Genomic DNA, 15,935 nt, shown 5'->3' with positions numbered 1-15,935 from the left:
CCTGCAGTTACCAGCTCAATGTGTAACCATTATGCCACCACTATTTATCTACTGTGCCACCAGGGCTCCTCCAGTTAGTTCAGTCTGGTGCAAATCAGGCCTTTCCTGACCCGTGTAGCTGTGTAAGGTGAGGAAGGGGAAGCAGGTGGAGGCAGAAGTAAATGACTCCATTGTCAGCCATATGAATGCACCACAGGCTGTTGGGACCGGTGGGTGACTCGGGACATCAAGGAACCCACACACAAGGCCCAACTCCCATAGAAGGCGAGGGCCAATGAGAATTTGGCTCGATTCAGTCTCTCTCTTACGCAAAGGGCCACATTCCCAAGGAAATGGCACCAGGTTGCAACCAGATTGATAGGTCGGCCTCCACTCCTGTCCTCACCAGGAGTATCTAGTTGACCTAATCCCCAACTATCTCAACAGTAAACAAGGAATCCCGAGATGCGCTGAATAAAGAGTAGGTGCACAGTCTCAAAGTACACACTTGTGCCTTGGTCGATGTGAGTCTCCATCTACTCCAAGGCAGTGTGCAAGAGTCCTTGTTATGTCTGGATACTGACCCGACATTCATCAAGTTAGTTGATAAAACCATTTTTCCTCAATACAAATGTCAACCATGCTAATTTGAATAAGGTTTGTACCACGACTACATAACAGAAATCCTCAGGGCAGTTCTCCTGCACTAGAAAATAACCTAGGATATTACATACTCGCAGTTAAAAAATAACTCAATGACAAATTGAATAGAGAATGGATTAAAACATGAGTTCAAATGGGTTGGTTTCTTGAATCTAGACATAAGACTAGGTGCCAATTTGGGGTTTTGTGAAAGAGAATATTTATCACATCTGTCGAATTTTAAGAATTTTGCAGTAATTATGCATTGTTCCCAAGTTTAACATATAATGAAATGCCCGGAAGAACAAGGGTTAAAGTTAAATTGGACTGAAAAAGTGAATATTGTGTATAATAAGCCCAAGGGATCTGCCTGGGCTTTTTGTGATTACTCTATCCAGCCGTCAGTAACTGCATGTTACTGCAGATATGAGGGGGAGGGTGCCCGTCGCAGCTCGAAGACCATTTGTTCCCCCCCCTTTTTTTGACCAGTCTTTTAATGTGCCTCTTCTCAGTGTTTCATCTCCAAAATGTTTGCGTTGGTATACAAACTGAAAGAAGAAGACATGTTCTAGAGCTGCAATGCTCTAGATCTACTCTGGAAGACGGCAATAGAAACTCGTGGCCCAAAGCGACACCAAGCTAGCCAAGAAATTTAGCTCTTTAGCCCCAATAGAGAGAAAAGAAATGACAATTCATGCTGCGATAGTTAGATAGGACCATATAGAAACGCATGACTCTTCCTTATGAAGAAATATTATTTATTGACACTACTAAAATTTTTCAGAGGTAAACTTGACCTGCAAAGCCTTCGGAGTATAAAATACTGGTAGAATGGAATAGAAGAGGGATTCGGCCTCTGAGAGACAGACCTTTCCAAACTAGCCGCCACAAACGGGGAACCAGGAAATAAGAAGACTCATTCTTTTGGACTTACTATACTTATGTGAACAAATGCACTACTTTTTCCTCATTTTCACTCAGATAACTTTCAAATTAAGTCAGTATGCTTCAAAATTATATGCATGTCTGTGGAAATTGATACATTGTCTCCCACCCAGTATCCTCTCAAACAGCATGCCAAATCTGAGATGTTTGTTCTTACACTATCATCCAATCATCTGCTTTCTCTTGTAAAGGAAATTAGACACCTACAGTAATAGAATATGGCTGAGGGAATTTTTACTGGGACTGCAAATATGAACTCTAACATGTGCTATGATTTCCAACACTTTTTTAATTACAGGATATTTATTCTCCAGTACATTGGGGTTGTGTGCTTCCAATGGCTTGGAGGTCTTTATGGTCATGGCTGTTTCTCTGGACCCTTTATTGACTTGCCCGAAGGCTTTGGAAAAATTTAGAGTAAACAGAGAATAATAAACATTTTTCAGGAAATAACTAATTGTGTAAAATAAAATCCCAATGGATTTAAAGTTACAATTTGTTACTAATTAAAAAATAAATGTGAAAAACAAGTTTATAGTACAAATAAGATTAAACATAATACATCTACTTGAATATATATACATATATCTGTAATTGATACATAATTAGGAATATAATGCTTAAATCCTGATTAAAACTATTCAAACTTGATTTAAAATGTGCATATTTAAGTGAAATAATTATTAGTGATTTGAATTAAGAATTGGCTATTCAAATTCACTTATCTTACAGTCAAGGGAATCGTTGACATTAGGCAGAACATTTGGAAGAAGTTTTGAAGTCTCATCTCATGATTTTGATTTCATGTAAACTTAAAAATCTAAGAGTAGTTCTTAAGTCTTGCTTAATTGTTGGCAAGTCGATTTTCCAAACTCATTGAATCATAGTTTTACTTTTCTTGAAATGGGATCTGTTTCTCATTGACAGAGATGCTTAAGATTCAGTGCATTGAAAACTGCAAGTATTTTTGTTGGGTTTTCATATGTCTCACATCTACAGTAGTCTGAGAGCGAAATACTTTTAGCCACAGCAGGAACTGCGTGCCAAAATACGGCAAATGACCGTATTTTCTGTGTAAGTCACACCCTTTGGTTTTCATAAGTCCAAGGCATTTCTCCACTACTTTCGTAGCAATGTAGTCGCTTTAAAGCAGCAGTTCTCAACCTGTGGGTCGCAACCCCTTGGGGGTCGACCTACCCTTTCACAGGGGTCGCTCAATTCTTAACAGTAGCAAAATGACAGTTATGAAGGAGCAATGGAAATCATTTTATGGTTGGGGGTCACCATGACTTGAACTGTAGTAAAGGATCGCGGCATTAAGAAAAAGAAAAGAGGAGAAAAAAATGATTAGGGCAAAGACTGTACAGTTGTGCTTTATACAATTGATGTATGTATATGTATGAACTGTGATAAGAGTTGTATGAGCCCCAATAAATTGTTAAAAAAAGAAAGAAAATGTATTGAAAATGATGATGGCAACATATGTACAAATGTGCTTGACACAATGGATGTATATATAGATTGTGAAAAGAGTTGTAAGAGTCCCCAATAAAATAATTTATTAATTAAAAAAAGAAGAGTGAGAACTGCTGCTTTAAAGGGAATCTATAAATGCAAAACTGTTTTCATTTCTTTTAAATAACTATGAGCCATAGGACTGACATATTATTAAATATATTTTCTGGATCTATATAATGCATCAAGTCAGTCGATGGTATGTTTTGCCTATCTGGCCATTTATTTGTACCTGGAAATGAAAATTGACTTTTGGAAGCGCTTCATGGAAGTTAAGGAAATGTGGATTATCTGTGATGAGAGTCGGCCAACGTTTGGGACGGAAGAGCCCATCCCAACAACAACTGAAAGCTTGCTTGAGAACCATAAATGTATTTCCATGAATGAAATCACCGTTATCTGAATAATATCCTTTAAACTTCTATAAATGAAACTAGGATCCGTTTATTTTCATTTTCAATTTTGCTTCAGAGCCACAGGTACGGATGGAAAGAGGCTAATAGGATGGGGCTCATCTGGCTCGAGGCGCCATTTGCCTAGCCCTGATCTACCACGCTGCCGGAGCAAATGGATAGTGGCCTAACGAGCTCAACAATTTTAGTGTGTCATGCACATAGTGACATCTGCATATTGCAGGAGAGAAAATATTGTATCAAAAAGGATACATTCCATCAAGGGGAACGAGTTTACATGGAAAGAATCAGAAAGCTTTCCCTGGAAGACACAGTGGAAAACAATGTTGTTTGATTTTCTTTCATGTAAGGTTTTCCTATGGAGATGGGGAAATCCATATTCCATTGACTATTCTAATTCATTTTAGATCTGTTTAGAATCTAACAGGGACCAAATGGACTCTGGTTGAGATGTAGACCATTAATTTTTAATGGTGCACCTGAGTCTGTCTCCACAGAAAAAATATTTTGGAATCAGATTTAAACCCTCCGGTTATTGCTGTTGATTCTATGCAGTGATCCTGAGGATAGAGTAGTACTGCCCTATGAGGTTCCCAAGGCCATGGATCTTTGTAGACTCAGACTGCACATCTTTCTTCTAGAAGGGCTGGGGGAGGTGACTGCTGGTCTTTTGGTGGTATGGTTAACCTCTATCTACATCAAGGCTCTTTTGGAATCTAATAAACCCATTTTCTATAGGCATTCTTTGTCTATCTGGTGGCTTATTTTATGTTATTCCATTTTGGGAAAATATGGAATTTTTCCACATATTATGACAACATAAATTCTGACAATTCCTTACTTGCTTGCAAATATGTAATGTTCTTTATTATAAAAAGAAATAAAGTACATTATTTCTTAGTGACACCTCTATAACATAATCATATATAGAGTTATACAGCTTTAGTTGCAAGGAAATTTTCTTTACCACTGTACAATTTATTATCATAAACAATACAAAGGGAGATTTTTGGGTATCCGCTGACCATTGCTTGCCAAATATTCTATTTAACTGCTTAGTAGGAGCACCAACAGCATATGACCATGTGATATATATATAAAATTGAGATAAACTATTATCCCAGGCCCTATTTATCCTCCTGTAATCAAATCATGGGTAATTGACAAGGCTACTTTTCTGGTAAAAAGTGGATTGAATAATGAAATGAGTGATATTATAACTCATTTTGTATAAGAAAAATAATAAAATAATATATACTTATATATATAAATATCCTCATAAAAGAGTAAATAGAAAGCTAATGGTTTCTCCTTGCTACTTAGAGTAATATACAAAAGGAAAAGAGATGGATTTAAAAATTAATTATGTGAAACAGAACTTAAATACTTTGAAAATTCTATTGTGCAAACTAAGAGCATGTTTCGTAGGAGAAGAGAGGTACCCAATTCTTTGTTAAAGACAGTAAGCCTATGACTGATGGATTTTACCAAGTACAATAGTGAAAAATCTATCATTTTAGACTGAAGGGTCTGAAGAAATGGAAAACAAGAAAGACTGTGGCTTGCCTCGTGGAATTCTTTAGACAGGAAGCAGGCCACAGAAGTTACCTGTTCTCTTCCGAGAAAGGAAGAGGTGCATCTCCGGACCAGCTTAGGGATTAGCGGAACTACTGAAGGAGCACGGGAATTAGGCCGTCAGGTTAAAAGGGTGGAGCAACTTTAGGAACTCAAAGGAGGGGGCCATAGTCTTGTAGATTTCAAAGAATCATACCCATTTTTAAAATGAGCCAGGGGGTGGGGCCATCCCAAGCTAAGGGGGTAAGGTTTCGGTACTTACGGAGCAGAAAGTTTCTACTGGATCCAAAGAGGTGGAGATGCCACTCGATGGACTAGGGCAATGGGCTGACCCAAATCAGGACAGCAGAAGTACCCTCGCACTGCGCCAGGGAGGAAGGCAGAACGCAGAGGGCAGGCTACCACCGAGATCAGAGGGGTAAGGCTGGCCTTGATGGGCTCAGAGAAGAGAGGGCTATTTTTAAGCTTTGTGAGTTTGTGATTTTTTCATAGAATATGTCAGTGTATCTGTGTTTCAGACTTGTTGGGAACCAGTTATCCCTTCTTCCTTTAAATATCTCCAATTGCAATGTCAATGCTTGGGAAAGCACAAAACTGATAGTGTATATTTTAAAGGTTTGGTGATGTAGAGAAACTTTGACTCAGGGTGGACTATGCCTGAAGTCTCACCTATATTTGATGTAGATGATTCAGAAGATGAGATTTGGGACTTGAAGTGAATTTAAGACTTTTGGGGTGATATGAGGGGTGAAGATGTTATGCATATGGAAAGGATATGAATTTGGGGAGACCAACATATGAGCTCTTACACATCGATTGGCCTGTATATCTCCACCAAACATGTTATAAATTCTAACCCCTATGTCTGCTTTGATTGGTTATGATAAGGAATCAGAATGAATGTAGGATCTACCTTGAGTTAATATCTCTGTAGAGATTTCTTTTTATTCTGTACCCACCAATTGGTTTCTATTCTAGTTCTCGCCATCCCTGTGGTCTTCTCTATGTCTGGGCCCGTTACTGTGGGCCCTGCATCAAATTACCGCCTGGAGAGTTTTCCAGGCTTCGCATGATGTCCTCTCCCAGGCGCTCGTTCCACCTGATAACATGTCAAATACATAGGTGCTGGCAAAGAATATTGAAAGTACCATGGACTGACTGCCCAAAGCACAAACCTGTCCAGAAAGAAGTATAGCCAGAATGCTCCTTAGAGGTAAAGATGGGGACATATGTCACATGCTTTGGACATGTTGTCAGGAGAGAGCAGTCTCTGGAGAAGAATATCACTCTTGGTACAGTAGCCGGGCAGAGAAAAAGAGGAAGGCCCTCAATGAGATGGATGGACACGGTGACTGCAACAATCAGCTCAAAGATGGGAACTCTTGCAGGGATGGTGCCGGAGGGGACAGCATTTCATTCTGCCGTTCACAGGCACGCTATGGCTCAGAACCGACCACACAGCACCTAATAACAATAGCAATGACAAGGCGGTATAGAGCTTCCCAATAGGGTTTCCAAGCCTAGGCATCTTTACAGGGGCAGATTGGCCGCCTCTTTCTTCTGCAAACACCTAGTGCTTTTCAACCACTGACACCTTGGTCAGCAGCTGAACGCTTGAGCTATTTTGGCCCCGAGGACTTCTTTTACCAGTCTTTACCACAGCAGATGCTTCATCATGATCACCTCACTTCTTGTGCAGACAACTTTGATATCATTGAAAAGACTCTGAGCCCTTTCTTCTTCTAAAATTAGACTAAATAAAAACTACATGCACGTGATCTAACTTAAATTCTCATTTCTCCTCTATTATATTAACCTCCTGTTTTTGAATCCATTGTTTTGATTTTATTGAATATTCTTCTCTACACACTAATACGAGTATAGATATTTTGGACGCTCCATTTAGAAAAGTACATATTTTGATTTATTGAATAAAACTTATTAGCCATCAATTATGCCTGCCATACCAGAGGAAGCATGTCTTTTTAAAATTCTAAGCAATAGTTACACTGTGCTAGAAAATTTTGAAGGGTAGTAAGTTCATGAAATAGATCATGAAATTGATCTATTAAGCACACCTTAGGCATTAAAAGCTTAATTTTTTTCTGGAGTATCTTAAAACAGTCAACAACACACGTTTATTGAGATACTCTGATAAGAAGGGACCTATTGGGAATATTTCCCAGAGGTTTAAAATAGTTACCCATAGATACTTCTTTGATGTATCTGGTAAAAGAAATGTGTGCATGCAAATTAAAGGACCAAAGACAGCTTTCATTGGTATAAAAGCGTGAGCCAGTGAAGCTAGAAAGAGTAATATTTAGTGTGGACTCAGAAAGTACGTAGAGAGCTCTATCCATCGATGTAGTTTTCTCTCTCTCCTATTGTAAAGATGAGGCAACCAAACTCTGTGTGACTTGCCTGGGCCAAAATTTTATGAGGCAGAAATATGATGAGAAGCCTGGCCAGTTCCCGGTGACCCATCTCATGTATTAGCCACCAACATCTGCCTCGATTCTTGTTCTCCTTGGCACTTTGCCTGATGGGATGTAGTTACCAAATCACTGACAAGTCTGGGAATCCCATGCTGTGCTCATGGATTGCTGAAAACCAACCAACCCCAGGAAGTCCTCTTGAAGAAAAATAAAAACATCACAACTATAAAGTTGTGTACCAGGCCTTTCAAAGGCGCTATCTAAGTAAGATATTGTGAACCTTAAAATTCATCAGCTCAATGTAAAACCTACTCATTCTTTTTTTTTCTTTTAAAAGATTTATTTTCATTTACTTCCCACCGTTCTATCCAAAGGGAGTCACTATGATTTAATGAAGCATTCATCAAACTGTTTCCTGGGAAAATCCTCCTCCTCTTTGTTGCCAAAGTCTGACTTAACCCAGGCACTCTCCCCACCTCCCTGCCAGATGTAGAGCATTTGGGAGAGAAAAGAAACCCAATTCTTATGGTAGATGCAAAGTAAGTTCTCAATAGATAGAATTTCTTTATACACAGATATAAAACTAAAAATTAAAAAGATACTAATCGTCCACAAAATGATCCCCTAAATTTAATACAATCTAAGTCACAACTAACTAAGTAACCCTGCAGTCCAACCCAGTAAATTACGACACGGTGATCGCCACAACGAAAAATGGACTGGAGTCCAAAGCAATGGTGTCCATGATTAACTTTGTGTTTAAATCATGACTAGCCAGGACAAGCTATTTAGCGGCTGATATAGTACCTCTACATTTGGGGAAAATGTTCATATCTGCCATTCTATTTTAATTGGATGGAGATTTTAATGTGAAATTCGGGCTATTAAACAATTATAAATTTGCAAATGTACATTTTCAAGCTCTCAGGATTACTATCTTAGTTCAGTCATATTGTCAGGATGGCCCAACAATTGTTGTTAGATGCCCCCTAACCACAGATTTTGCGGTTTTCTGAGCCCAGTGCCTAATCTACAGTAACATGAGGACTTCTTATATGAATATGTACTTATTTTTATGCTCTTATTGTTGTTAGAAGTTATGAAACACTGTTCAGTCCTATGGTTCCTATGCCTGAGCCCATTGCTGCAGCACTGTGTCAGCCCGTCCTGTGGAGGGCCTGCCTCTTTTCTGCTGTTCCTCCACTTTCACCAGCATGCTGTCTTTCTCCAGCAAATGGTCGCTCTTGCTCGATAGTAAGAATATTAAACTTCCGGGAAAACAAGAAACATATCCCTTGATCACCAAAATTCCATCTCAGTAGAGACAGTCCCTTTTTACTTTCCTCTTACCATTTTCTTACTCATCTGACAAGTTACAGAGTCTATAAATGATTACAAAAGTAAAGGAACAGCAAGCATTCAACGTTAGAGGAAATGAACGGCTACAAATCAGATCATTTGTTCTTTAAAAAGTCAAATGACATTTTATTTCCAACTCTTAAATTTAAGATAATTGAAGTCAGAGATTCCAGACTCTCACACTTGAAAAAGGCCAGAGGAATCTTTGTACAGAGTAGCCGTTCCTTGTACAGATAAGTAAAGTGGGAACACGATCACGATAGGGGTTAGCCATTTGCCTTATGTCTAACAAAAGACAAGATCCTCACTGTTCAATCACGGCCCGTGCCTCTTTAACTGCATAAAATTAAAGCATTAATGTTTTAGACTAATATGATACAACCTCTAATTCCAGTCCTCAGTTTCATATATTTTTGTATATATGACTTTCCAGCCTTTTGCTTACTGAAATTTGAGTTTATTTCCCCTTACACTGTTTTCAATAAAATAAAAAGAATTATAAAGGGAGCAGTGCTGCTTCAGATAATAAAAAAGTTTTGCCATAAAGTTTAAATTTTTTGTTTTCTATCCAGTTCCAATTCACCTCCTTCAAACTCTCAAATATCTATGACCAGGTTTAAGTAGGAAAGACTCTTAGGAAGAATCTTGTCTAACCCTTTTTATAACAGCACCCACACAAGCATAGCTGATGCACATAGACAGTGGATGCAGAAAGCAGCTCGTTTCTAGTAAGATAAACTTTGAATTCATAAAAAGGTAACCTGGAACAGCTTCACATAAAAAAAGTTCAAAAAGAAAAATCTAGCTGTCAACTATAAGCAGATATTTTGACTGTTGAAACCTTGCTGTAAGCAACAGTGACTCACGTGAACTATAATGCGCAACGGAAGCCGACACATGAAAGGACCGAACAATGATGCGTTTCCAAAGACATGCTGAGGGAAAAGAACAATGGCAGAGGATCTATTTTTGGGTCTAGCAATGGGGTTTTGGAATGTAAAAATCACTGCTTAACAACAGAAAAAAGAATCATGTTACCTAGCTTTGATATAAGATAACATTCCTTACTGGCCTGTACGTATCATATTATGCTATTATATCAAAGACTTGAATGGTTAAAGATAAATTCATTTTGTAGATAAATAAATTTATAGATAATTTGTCAGAGAAGTGAAATAATTGCACAATTTCCCCTTTATGTCCCCTGGTATATGTAAGGGTAAGGCCAGAAGTATGACTACAAAATCATAAAACCCTTTGTTTATCAAAATTAGGAAAGTGTGGGCAATTGTTTCCATCTACATTCTCCACCCATCTATAGACTTCTGAAGGCAGCATTTCTAATCCTAAATAATTCAGTTTGGGCATCTTTGAGGAACTCCATTTGTGTGACTTAGAATTTGTTCCTGGGTCTTGGAAATCTGAATATGCATGACCAGGGCTGTGGGATGAATGGGGGAAGGCTTCTTCTATGACACTCAGATTGGACAGCCCTGGCGAGCCAGAAGAAGGAATTGGGCCAATGGGAAAAAAATATTGGCTCACATTTTCCCTGCCTTTTCTCTGGACCCCCAAGTCACCTGTTACCTTTGAGAAAACCTATCAAGAAAACCCCTGGTAGGTGTCCCCAGCCAGTCACATTTCCCTGTGAGCTGACTCTCTGCCTGGCTTTTAAGTGCCCGACTGTTTTCATTCACCGAGACTGATAAAACTTGTCTGCAGCCAGTCACTGGTTGTTGAGACATGGTTAAATAAATATTTGCAGAATAAACACATTTAATGTGTGGACAGGAACCCTCGTAACAAAACTTTTTGACACATCAGCCTACAAAAGATGTCTTTTTAGAAGCACCAATGTCCCGGAGGCTTACACTTCATGTCCGGGATGGAAATGAAAACAGCTTTTTGAGGAAATCCTAAAAATAGTAGCTACAGCCGTTTAACATTTTAAAACAACTCATCACTCATGTCCTCCTCCTTTGTTTATGCTTTAACGACAACACTTTCCAAAAGCTTTTACAGGCATATAGGAGGGCTTATGCCATCTCAAAGATGCCACTTTGGGAACACAAGTGTTCCTGATCCCAGCCATGATATTTTCAATTGCTCCGTAGGCACGAGGACGCTGGACAATGGCTATGGAAAACTGAACAACCGATATTTAATGGTGTTGGAGAAGTATAGTAAATATATCATGAACTCCCAGGAGAACCACAACAACAACAAATTCGCAGGTGGAAGAAATACAACCAGAATGCTCAGAATCAGAGACGGTGAGACTTTGTCTCACAGACTTTGAAGTTACTCTCAGGAGAGACCAGTCCCTGGAGAAGAACATCATGCTTAGTAACACAGAAGCCCCCAAACCCAGCACGCGGCCATCGAGTCCATGCAGACTCATGGCGACCCTAGAAGACCGGGTAGAACGGTCCATGCCTGGGAGATTCAGAGATTCCTTGTTCTGTGGCGAGGCTGGTGGGTTGAAATGGGCCTTGCAGCTCAGCTCGTCAGCACTAAGCCACCAGGGTGAAGGCGATTCCACGGAGAAGAGAGGGACGCCCAATGGAAGGAGCTTACACACTGGCTGCAAAATAGGCCGTCTAGAGCAACTACGTCAGGATGGAGCAGGCCTGGGCAGGTGTTGTTCTGTTGTTCATAGGGTCGTGATGAGTTGCCATTGCCTCTGAACCACACGCGACTAACAACCAATATAGTGGAAGGATGGTCATCATTGAGGAAGGTAGTAGTTTAATTTCAATGATTAATTTAGTCCTGTTCTTGCAAAATATTTAAAACTAATTTTGTGTTTTCAATATACAAAAATGTAGTGTGATTAAGCAAATCTATCATGGTTCCATCATCATCCATCTATATACTTATTAAAATCTAATAAAACATTGAATACTCCCAGTGCGCTGCTCTTGCGGTATAAACTGAAGAGATGCCAGTGGCGGTCTCCCCTCATAAAGATTCGAGCCAAGGAAGCATCATTGGGCAGCTCCATTTTATCACGCGGGGCTGCTATGAGTCAGCATAGACGAGTGAATGCCCCAAATCGCCAGAGTTCCCTGTCCACGGGAAGGAGAGTAGGGGAGGAAGCGAAACCCAAATCCCCATCATCCCAAGGGAATGATTTAGCCAAAGCCTGACAAAACCAAACTACTGCCATCGAGTCAATTCAGTTTCATAGCAACTCCGTAGGACGGAGTCGAACTAGGAGACTAGAAATCTTAGTACACGTGCCGCCGAAGCAAGCAGGAGACTATCCATCGTTACGGATGTAGCAAGTCTCATCTTTCTTCCCCGGAGCGACTTGTGGGTTCCGACTGCAGACAGTGCAGCCGGCAGCCCAATGTGTGACCCCCTCTGCCACCAGGGCATCGAGAAAAGCGGACCAGACCTCTCTAATTGCATCTGCATCCGTTTGGTTAGATTCCTCTTTAAGGTTTAAGGTTTTCTTTGATTCAGAAGTACATAATATTTTGTGAAGCCCCTCTTTACTAGTATCAGCATCCTCATAGTGTCCTTGGCTTTGTGGTACTGTCATTAGGTCACGATTCTTCTTTTATTCGTTATGAAATACCTTAAAGTGGAACCATCCAAAGCTTTGACAGGTGGCAGCACAAATGGTAGGTGTGTCATCGTAGGGCCCTGTATGATAAGAGAACATTCCTGTGAATTTGGCATTAGTGGGGTTTTACAGAACTGACAAATTTAATGGTATAAAATAATGTACTTCTTTGTTAAGCTCATAAATGTCTGTATTTTGAGTGTTACATGTTATTAAGATGTCGGGAGGAGATGTGCCATGTACATTCAGGTGGCACAGTGGTTTGGGGCCGCGGCTAATGGAGCAGTCAATGGTTTGAACCCACCAGCTCTTGTCTGGAAGATGCAGTAGACAACCTCCATCAAGGCTGCCGCCTGGGGAAATGTACAGGGCAGTTTGACTCGGTCCTCTAGGGCCACTCGGAGTCAGACACAACTAGGAAGCAGTGACAAGAGTTGTATGTGTTTGTTTAGGTGACAACCTGCTAACCTGGTGGAACAGAGGGCATGGTAAAGTCAATCAGGGCAGACAGAGCTGGTGACAGTGTAGTGTTGCATCATTTATTTCCCTTCGGACACATTTTACAGTTGTTTCAGCTTAAAAAAAAAGTGAAGGGGAATGTGCATGGACTAAGTCTCTGGTGAATCCCCTCTGAGCACAGCACAGGGGTGTGAACAGCCTTGCTTTCAGAAGGATGTACTGGAAAGTGGATTATTGCAGATGCACTTGGGTTAAAATTTAGTACCACACCATTTGCTCCCCCTTATGATTCATTGTAAATTTATTCCAGTTTTTAATATTTTCTGCTTAATTTTCAGTGGAGGTCTCTAGCTGTTGAACTTTGGCACAGCTGTTAGCTTTTATCTGTTTATTTTTAATGTTGTAATATATCTGAACTCCAGGAGAGGTCAAGCTGTAGAGGCAGTAACTGGATGAATGGCTCCTTTGGGGTTGGAAGGGGAGACTTGGAGGAAATAGGGAACCAATAATGATGAGTATAAGGAGGAATAAAATGGTGCAAACCTGCTTGTAGTGATGATTGGACAGTTCCTCTGTGATTGAGTTTTTGATGTGATCGAACTATTGAATTGTATGATACGTGAGTTATATGGTTACCAAACTGTTTCTAAAAAGAACTTTACTCTTGGTAGATACACATTTTATGAATGGGGGTTTCAAAAGGCACAAATGTGGAGGCAGATGGTCCTTGTTGAAGAATTGGACCCTGGGAACGCAGATGCCCGCTGTGGTCCAGGTGCTGGGAATACGGCAGCCCCTGCCTCCATAGAGCTCACTTATGTTAAACGATGCCATGAGTAAATATAGTCCTTGGGTCACGAGTGTTAAAAGAAAAAACAGAACAGTGTAAAGCAGTGAAAAGACATGACGCCAGAGGAGTGTTTTAAAGAGAAGAGCCGAGGAAAGCCTCCTTGAAGAGTGGCATCTGAGCCACTTGAAGTGCGGAAGAAATCTTAACATATTCTGAGACTAGATGGCTGGTTCACAAAACGAAGAGCTGTAAGAGAGAGCGTGCGGGGAAAGGTGGTCAGATCTGTGTGAAAGAAAGAGGGGGAGGGTAAAGAGGGCAACAGGAAGAGTTCACTTGCCGTAGAACACACGGTGCTTCCAGCTCTTTAAGCCCGTGTACTTGTAAACGAAAAGTTAACGCATATCAGTGTGGCTTGTGTGCCTCTGCTTAGGTTCCCAACTGATGCTGAAAACAAGATGTCGTTATTGTTCAGTTTACACCATTTTTCAGTTAAATAGTCTTTGGCCTTGTAGCATTTTAAAAATGTCTAATTGTATTTGCGATTTATTTCTCTTCTTTAACTCATATTAGGATTTGAAAGGCTTTTTAATCTATTTTATCCATATTGATCATCCATTTGCTACTACTCTTTTTATTAAATCATTTTATTAGGGGCTCATACAACTCTTATCACAACTCACACATACCTCAATTGGTAAAACACATCTGTACATTCATTGCCCTCATCATACTCAAAACATTTGCTCTCCACCCAAGCCCCTGGCATCAGCTCCTCATTTTTGCCCCTCCCTCCCCACTCCCTTTTCCTCATGAACCCTTGATAATTTATAAATTATTATTTTGTCATATCTTTCCCTGTGCTACTACTCTTAACAGTAATCTTTGAGGTTGCTGCCAATGATGCTTATAAGTTAACAGGAATTTTTATGAAAGTACAAACATTAAGAAGAGTTCAGAAGAGCTTATCATTAAAAGTAATCTCTATAATAAAATATGTTGTGAACTAAAAATCATTTTGAAATACTTTGTAAATGAAATTGGTCTTGTTACCATTTTACAGTTTTATGTTCTCAGTACTGTAGGACACATATACTATATTCATACGCATTGGTTACAGTACACATTGTCTAATGTATTCCACGACTCGGGTCATAATCCGAGTACATTTTCAGAATCTGGGATTTTCTACAAGCTATTTTGTCAAATTGAAAAACTTTTGTCAGTCACAGGCCTTACTGGCATCTATGTGGAATTTCAAAGGCTCAAAGGTGAAGCTTGTTTTGAATACTTTCCCAACTTGCTAGAAAATACCACTAGAAACAGAACTTATTTTAGAAGCATTTTTGTTTGCTTGGTTTGCTTTGCTGTCGCATGGGCCTAGAATTTTTATTATTTTTCATCTTGGCTGAAGACGCTAAGACGGATTCTTTCTACACTTTCGGTGATTTCAATGAGCAGAAACGGGACTGTCAACGGTGACTGCTAAAAGGCAGTTCACTGGATGATGTGGGTTTAAATAGTGAATGCCGGGCAAATGTTCATAACATGACAGTGTGTCCTCTATTGCCACGCTCCTCTGAAAAATTGTCAATATTTATAGTTACAAACTATATACTAAAAAGAAATATATATCCAAGAAGAGAGTATACAAAGAAAATAATAAAAGCCCTAGTAAAAATGATCATGATATCTGAGAAAATTCCAAATTTATATAGTTCTTAAGTATCATCATTGGTTGAAGTTATTACAAAATACAATCCAAATTATCTAGATCTTTAAAACCCGGAAATTAAATATGGCAAATAAAATGAATACATGAAACTTCTAGATGTCCTGTTACCATGGCAAATGATAACAATTGATGTAGAGAAGGCAAGAGAACACAAAGCAAAGAACACAAAGCGAAATAATTATTAAGTGGAAATCAGACCTTGAAGAAAGATATTGGTTAAATTTAGCTGATGGCAAAAGAGAAATCAATGGTGGTTAAAATAAGAATTATGTAAAATCCAAGGACTTCTATACCATCTTGCAAGGAATATTTTGCACTACAGTAACAAGAGAAAATCATAGCCCTTTCCTGACATTTATAGCTAGCACAAATGATTCTGTGTGTTCAGCAGGTAAGCACACAGCATTGTGAATGCAATAGTTTATTGTTTGTAAATCCTTCTATATTTTCAAATGAATGTTGCTAGGTAATGATGGAATTTTGAATAAAGAGTAATGGAAAGCTAAAGGTACAGCTTCAG

The 15,935-nt window shown here is 39.4% G+C and overlaps 1 protein-coding gene across 2 annotated transcripts in view; it reads right to left on the bottom strand.

Moving 5' to 3' along the window:
• Positions 1-15,935, bottom strand: part of CALCRL (calcitonin receptor like receptor) — a 111,722-nt gene that overhangs the window by 77,768 nt on the left and 18,019 nt on the right. The window contains exon 2 of one of the 2 annotated variants that reach the window (XM_075529549.1): positions 12,447-12,514. The exons of the other annotated variant lie outside the window; for it this stretch is intronic. The gene's annotated coding sequence lies outside the window, so the exon portion shown is untranslated. The remainder of the gene's footprint in view (positions 1-12,446; positions 12,515-15,935) is intronic. 2 annotated transcript variants of the gene reach the window in all.

Source organism: Tenrec ecaudatus, chromosome 13 (assembly GCF_050624435.1).
Source record: "Tenrec ecaudatus isolate mTenEca1 chromosome 13, mTenEca1.hap1, whole genome shotgun sequence".
NCBI classification, from domain to species: Eukaryota; Metazoa; Chordata; class Mammalia; order Afrosoricida; family Tenrecidae; genus Tenrec; species Tenrec ecaudatus.
Note: the sequence above shows the minus strand (reverse complement) of the source record. Positions and strands in the feature narration are given on the sequence as shown.